Here is a 7,942-nt window from a genome sequence, read left to right on the forward strand (position 1 = left end):
GTACCTACCTCAGGGAAGAGGCTGCTGTAGGGGACATTACAGGTGGCCAGCAGCAGGATGGGTGAGAATGAGGGGATGTCCTGTAACAAGCTGAGGAAGGTAGCTCTGAGAGCAGACCCCACCGTGTCCCACAACCGCTGGATGTGAGGGATATAAAGGATACTGGGGGACGTCCTCTTGGCCTCACAGAACATCTACAACACAACGAAACACATCATTACAGATCAGTGTTTATATGGATCTGCATGCCTCCTCACAGAAGAGCTAAGAGTCCAAACATACAAGACTTCAATACTGTCCATCTCTGGGTTCATCAATACAAGACTTCAATACTGTCCATCTCTGGGTTCATCAATACTGTCCATCTCTGGGTTCATCAATACAAGACACCAATACTGTCCATCTCTGGGTTCATCAATACAAGACACCAATACTGTCCATCAATACAAGACACCAATACTGTCCATCTCTGGGTTCATCAATACAAGACACCAATACTGTCCATCTCTGGGTTCATCAATACAAGACACCAATACTGTCCATCTCTGGGTTCATCAATACAAGACTTCAATACTGTCCATCTCTGGGTTCATCAATACAAGACTTCAATACTGTCCATCTCTGGGTTCATCAATACAAAGACACCAATACTGTCCATCTCTGGGTTCATCAATACAAGACACCAATACTGTCCATCTCTGGGTTCATCAATACAAGACACCAATACTGTCCATCTCTGGGTTCATCAATACAAGACACCAATACTGTCCATCTCTGGGTTCATCAATACAAGACACCAATACTGTCCATCTCTGGGTTCATCAATACAAGACTTCAATACTGTCCATCTCTGGGTTCATCAATACAAGACTTCAATACTGTCCATCTCTGGGTTCATCAATACTGTCCATCTCTGGGTTCATCAATACAAGACACCAATACTGTCCATCTCTGGGTTCATCAATACAAGACACCAATACTGTCCATCAATACAAGACACCAATACTGTCCATCTCTGGGTTCATCAATACAAGACACCAATACTGTCCATCTCTGGGTTCATCAATACAAGACACCAATACTGTCCATCTCTGGGTTCATCAATACAAGACTTCAATACTGTCCATCTCTGGGTTCATCAATACAAGACTTCAATACTGTCCATCTCTGGGTTCATCAATACAAGACACCAATACTGTCCATCTCTGGGTTCATCAATACAAGACACCAATACTGTCCATCTCTGGGTTCATCAATACAAGACACCAATACTGTCCATCTCTGGGTTCATCAATACAAGACACCAATACTGTCCATCTCTGGGTTCATCAATACAAGACACCAATACTGTCCATCTCTGGGTTCATCAATACAAGACTTCAATACTGTCCATCTCTGGGTTCATCAATACAAGACTTCAATACTGTCCATCTCTGGGTTCATCAATACAAGACTTCAATACTGTCCATCTCTGGGTTCATCAATACAAGACTTCAATACTGTCCATCTCTGGGTTCATCAATACAAGACTTCAATACTGTCCATCTCTGGGTTCATCAATACAATACATCAATACTGTCCATCTCTGGGTTCATCAATACTGTCCATCTCTGGGTTCATCAATACAAGACTTCAATACTGTCCATCTCTGGGTTCATCAATACTGTCCATCTCTGGGTTCATCAATACTGTCCATCTCTGGGTTCATCCATACAAGACATCAATACTGTCCATCTCTGGGTTCATCAATACTGTCCATCTCTGGGTTCATCCATACAAGACATCAATACTGTCCATCTCTGGGTTCATCAATACTGTCCATCTCTGGGTTCATCAATACTGTCCATCTCTGGGTTCATCCATACAAGACATCAATACTGTCCATCTCTGGGTTCATCAATACTGTCCATCTCTGGGTTCATCCATACAAGACATCAATACTGTCCATCTCTGGGTTCATCAATACTGTCCATCTCTGGGTTCATCAATACTGTCCATCTCTGGGTTCATCAATACAAGACATCAATACTGTCCATCTCTGGGTTCATCTCAAAAGTCTTTCTTTGACTCCTTGACCCTTCTCTCCTAGGACCTTCTCCAAATATGTGAAGAATCAAGGACTCAAGGAAAGACTAAAGACACTCCGTCTGTCATGGCCGATGGCACAGGGCTCAATAGTGCACTATACAGAAAACAGGGTGTGATCCAGGGGGGGGTACAGTACCTGAGCGCAGGCCTCCTCTGGAGAGGTGGTGCTGACTCCGAACAGCACGGCCATGTCCAGGGTGTAAACTGTGAACTTCTCCAGGGCATGGAGCACAGCGGGGGCCAGGTGACTGCTCTGACCTGACCCAGGACGCCCCGCCAGCAGCAGCCTGGGACGGTACGATGTGGGCTGGTTCAGCACGCTCCTGGGAGAACAGAGGAGAGGGGAGAGAAAAAGACTATAAAATACTTTACAAGACCGGAGCTCAAAACCCATTCTCATGAAGTGTACACTTCAGTCCCCACACAGATTTCAAAGATGTCCCGTGCACACTTCAGGGAGGAGTGGGAGAAAGACACATTTGGAATAAGGATTTCTGTGCGTTGGACAACCTGTTACTCGCCTGCTGAAATACAGGAAGCCCCCGGCTGCCTTGGCCTTGTGAGAGAGACCGGTGATGCAGACAGAGGAGTCCTCATCTTCACTGTGCAGGAGATCAGCATCTAAAACACCAGCTGGGAGGACACCTGAAGACAAGTGGCGAAACATCTTAGAACATGATGAACCAAGTATGACATTCAAGAACACAATACAACACACCCATTCTTATACAACAGGCATACTGAACCTGGGTCATGTTTATTAGGGCACACTGTAGCAAAAGCTTTGGCAAAAAAAATAAAACATTTTTGGAGAAGTTCTGGTAGTAACTCCAAATTTCAAAACATTGCCCCCTACTCAACACGGCCCTGTGGACAACAACAAAACATCTCCCGACAATGAAGACAGTTCACATGAGAAATGAGAGATTCGATTGTCCCAGTTGACTCACCGTTGTCTCGCTTATCTCTCTTGAGCCCCTGTTCTGCATGTGGGAACAGCCTGCTAACTGCACCCAGTACAGTCTGTAAGGCTGCACCAAGCAGTGGCTGGACCACAGGAGTCAGAGCCTTGGCTGGGGACGACACAGCTCTCTGGGAGGCTGGGACTGTCTTCCTCATGGCTGACAGGAAGTCCCTGCTGCCGATGGAGATAGATGCCACATCTAAAACCAGCTTCTGGGACGAGGAGTAGATCTGAGGGTAAGCGTCTCCTCAGGGCACACAGAGCCGCCTCAGCACACACCGCCTTCATGTCAGCACCGCAGTAACTAGGAGACAGCAGGGGACGTTGGGAAACAGTGTGACAATGCCAGAGAGAATCATCTACATGTTCTGATTACACACACAACACTTTCAGTGAGCCTCCGAAAACAATTGGCATATTTAACAGATTGGAATTTTAAAATGGCGTTTGAAAAAATGATTGGTTGGTTTGGGAGAGGAGGGATTAAAAGAAAACATACCAACACACTTGTCTGCCAGTTCTTCCAGGAACGAGGCTGATGGCTGGGGAGTCCACTGTCTGGTGTGGATCTGCAGAATATCCTTCCGAGCCTGCAGTGGACAAAAACATGACCATTTATGTCAAATATGAATGTTTCCAAAAACAGTTCTCCCACATGACAAAAAAATACCCTAATCTTAGTAGAACAAAGCAATGTTACCTGTTTACTTCTCACACAAGTGATCTTTTATCATACATACAGTACCAGTCAAAAGTTTGGACAGCTACTCATTGAAGGGTTTTTATTTTTACTATTTTCTACATTGTAGAATAATAGTGAAGACATAAAATCAAAACTATGAAATAACACATATGGAAGCATGTAGTAACATAACATTTTTTATTATTTTTTATTAATCAAAACATTTTATACTTGAGATTCTTCAAAGTAGCCACCTTTTGCCTTGACAGCTTTTGCACACGCTTGGTATTCTCTCAACCAGCTTCACCTGGAATGCTTTTCCAACAGTCTCGAAGGCATTCTCACACATGCTGAGCACTTGTTGGCTGACAAACCATGAAAGCCTGATGCACGCAGTCTCCTCTGAAGAGTTGATGTTGAGATGCGTCTGTTACTTGAACTCTGTGAAGCATTTATTTGGGCTGCAATCTGAGGTGCAGTTAATTGCCGATTTTTGAGGCTGGTAACTCTGATGAACTTATAATCCTCAGCAGCAGAGGTAACTCTGGGTCTTCCATTCCTGTGGTGGTCCTCATGAGAGTCAGTTTCATCATAGCACAGCAGAGGTAACTCTGGGTCTTCCATTCCTGTGGTGGTCCTCATGAGAGTCAGTTTCATCATAGCACAGCAGAGGTAACTCTGGGTCTTCCATTCCTGTGGTGGTCCTCATGAGTCAGTTTCATCATAGCACAGCAGAGGTAACTCTGGGTCTTCCATTCCTGTGTGGTCCTCATGAGAGTCAGTTTCATCATAGCACAGCAGAGGTAACTCTGGGTCTTCCATTCCTGTGGTGGTCCTCATGAGAGTCAGTTTCATCATAGCACAGCAGAGGTAACTCTGGGTCTTCCATTCCTGTGGTGGTCCTCATGAGAGTCAGTTTCATCATAGCACAGCAGAGGTAACTCTGGGTCTTCCATTCCTGTGGTGGTCCTCATGAGAGTCAGTTTCATCATAGCACAGCAGAGGTAACTCTGGGTCTTCCATTCCTGTGGTGGTCCTCATGAGAGTCAGTTTCATCATAGCACAGCAGAGGTAACTCTGGGTCTTCCATTCCTGTGGTGGTCCTCATGAGAGTCAGTTTCATCATAGCACAGCAGAGGTAACTCTGGGTCTTCCATTCCTGTGGTGGTCCTCATGAGAGTCAGTTTCATCATAGCACAGCAGAGGTAACTCTGGGTCTTCCATTCCTGTGGTGGTCCTCATGAGAGTCAGTTTCATCATAGCACAGCAGAGGTAACTCTGGGTCTTCCATTCCTGTGGTGGTCCTCGCAGAGTCAGTTTCATCATAGCACAGCAGAGGTAACTCTGGGTCTTCCATTCCTGTGGTGGTCCTCATGAGAGTCAGTTTCATCATAGCACAGCAGAGGTAACTCTGGGTCTTCCATTCCTGTGGTGGTCCTCATGAGAGTCAGTTTCATCATAGCACAGCAGAGGTAACTCTGGGTCTTCCATTCCTGTGGTGGTCCTCATGAGAGTCAGTTTCATCATAGCACAGCAGAGGTAACTCTGGGTCTTCCATTCCTGTGGTGGTCCTCATGAGAGTCAGTTTCATCATAGCACAGCAGAGGTAACTCTGGGTCTTCCATTCCTGTGTGGTCCTCATGAGAGTCAGTTTCATCATAGCACAGCAGAGGTAACTCTGGGTCTTCCATTCCTGTGGTGGTCCTCATGAGAGTCAGTTTCATCATAGCACAGCAGAGGTAACTCTGGGTCTTCCATTCCTGTGGTGGTCCTCATGAGAGTCAGTTTCATCCTTAGCACAGCAGAGTAACTCTGGGTCTTCCATTCCTGTGGTGGTCCTCATGAGAGTCAGTTTCATCATAGCACAGCAGAGGTAACTCTGGGTCTTCCATTCCTGTGGTGGTCCTCATGAGAGTCAGTTTCATCATAGCACAGCAGAGGTAACTCTGGGTCTTCCATTCCTGTGGTGGTCCTCATGAGAGTCAGTTTCATCATAGCACAGCAGAGGTAACTCTAGGTCTTCCATTCCTGTGGTGGTCCTCATGAGAGTCAGTTTCATCACAGTGCTTGATGGTTTTTGCGACTGCATTTGAAGAAACGTTAAAAGTTCTTGATATTATCCGGATTGACTGACCTTCATGTCTTAAAAGGAATGATGGACTGTCATTTCTCTTGCTTATTTGAGCTGTTCTTGCCATAATGGACTTGGTCTTTTACCAAATAAGGCTATCTTCTGTATCCCACACCCTTTTTCTTGTCACAACTGATTGGCTCAAACGCATTAAGGAAGAAGTTCCACAAATTAAAGTTAACAAGGCACATCTGTTAATTGAAATACGTTCAGGTGACTACCTAATGAAGCTGGTTGAGAGAATGCCAAGAGTGTGCAAAGCTGTCATCAAGGCAAAGGGTGGCTCACGTTGAAGAATCTCAAATATAAAATATATTCTGACTTTTTTGGTTACTACATGATTCAATGTGTTATTTCATAGTTTGATGACTTCACTATTATTCTACAAAGTAGAAAATAGTAAAAATAAAGAAAAACCCTTGAATGAGTAGGTGCCCACTATTTTGACAGGTCCTGTGTGTGTATGTGCGTGCTTGCACACACACACAAATAATATGATTTGAACAAACATGACCTCCATCAGTGGTGTATTCACTAGGAACCAAACGGACGCAAACTCAACCAAACAGAGAGGGACCTACCTGAATGTGTCTCCTAGAAATCAGTTTTTTTTGTTGCAAAACTGTTTTCTACGGCGTGCACAAATGACTACAGCCGTGGTCACTAAGACCCTTGTCTCACCTCTCTGTCAGGCAGGCCAAAGAGGAACTCTCGGTCGAAGCGCCCAGGTCGCCTGAGAGCTGGGTCTATAGAATCCAGACGGTTGGTCGCTCCGATCACCACGACCTCTCCTCTGCTGTCTAACCCATCCATCAGGGCAAGGAGAGTGGACACGATGGAGCTGTAAGATGGAAACACATACAGAACATTATTCCCACTTTACGAAGTCGTACTAAACAAAAAGATACCAAATAGCTAAAAACGAGAAGCAATAAATGTTTGTATTCAAATCAATTTGTTCCAGTGATCAACACAGTGTCTAACCTGTGTATCTGGTCCTGTCTGCTTGAGCGGACGGGAGCCAACCCATCAACCTCATCAAAGAATATAATCGATGGCCGCATCTGATAAGCCTAAAAGATTTGTAAAAAATAAAATAAAAAAATATTTTTAGTATTTCCTCCTCCAACTCATCCAACTCATCTTGGTTTCAAAATCCATCCGGGGCGGCAGGGTAGCCTAGTGGTTAGAGCGTTGGACTAGTAACCGGAAGGTTGCGAGTTCAAACCCCCCGAGCTGACAAGGTACAAATCTGTCGTTCTGCCCCTGAACAGGCAGTTAACCCACTGTTCCCAGGCCGTCATTGAAAATAAGAATTTGTTCTTAACTGACTTGCCTGGTTAAATAAAGGAAAAAAATAAATAAAAAAATCCTGGAACACAATATATTTCAGAACAAGAAGCAAACTTCCATGGAGAAAACCGGTAGGTAATGACCTGGTCGAAGAGAAGACGGAGCTGCCGTTCGGACTCTCCACCCACTTGCTGAGGCAGTCTGCTCCCTTTCTCATGAAGAAAGAGACCTTCCTCTCTCCCTGACTGCACTCGTTAGCCAACGCCCTGGCCACTAGAGTCTTCCCTGTTCCAGGAGGTCCGTAGAACAAACAGCCCCTACACACACACACACACAGTAAGAATCTACAGCATCAAGAGCAACAACAGATCCTAGATCATTTCACCGTAACAGTATGGATGACTTTCTAAACATTTACTTCTCGTTACCTTGGTGGTTGGATCTTGAACCTCTCAAACACCTCTGGGTAAAGCAGAGGGAAGACCACCATCTCTTTCAGGGCAGAGATGTGTCTGGTCAGTCCCCCAATGCTGTCAAAACGCACCTAGAAAACAACATTACACCATTTCAATGTTGGACAATGTTGTCCGGGGGGCTGTCCCAGTTATCTATCCTTTCCCTCTTTCATTCCCCCTCACGGACTTAACATATAACAACTGGTGCAGGTATGGACTGGAGAGACTGTCTGGTCTACCTGAAGGTTTCCTCCTTACTGTTACTAGTCAGACTTACCGTCTGGTCTACCCGCACGGGGTCACCGTCTGGTCTACCCGGGGGTCACCGT

The 7,942-nt window shown here is 45.3% G+C and overlaps 1 pseudogene; it reads right to left on the minus strand.

The window, feature by feature from the left end:
- Window positions 1-8: 8 nt before the first annotated feature.
- Window positions 9-7,702, minus strand: LOC135529154 (ATPase family AAA domain-containing protein 2-like; annotated as a pseudogene).
- Window positions 7,703-7,942: the final 240 nt, after the last annotated feature.

The sequence above is a fragment of the Oncorhynchus masou genome, unplaced genomic scaffold (genome assembly GCF_036934945.1).
Source record: "Oncorhynchus masou masou isolate Uvic2021 unplaced genomic scaffold, UVic_Omas_1.1 unplaced_scaffold_11095, whole genome shotgun sequence".
NCBI classification, from domain to species: domain Eukaryota; kingdom Metazoa; phylum Chordata; class Actinopteri; order Salmoniformes; family Salmonidae; genus Oncorhynchus; species Oncorhynchus masou.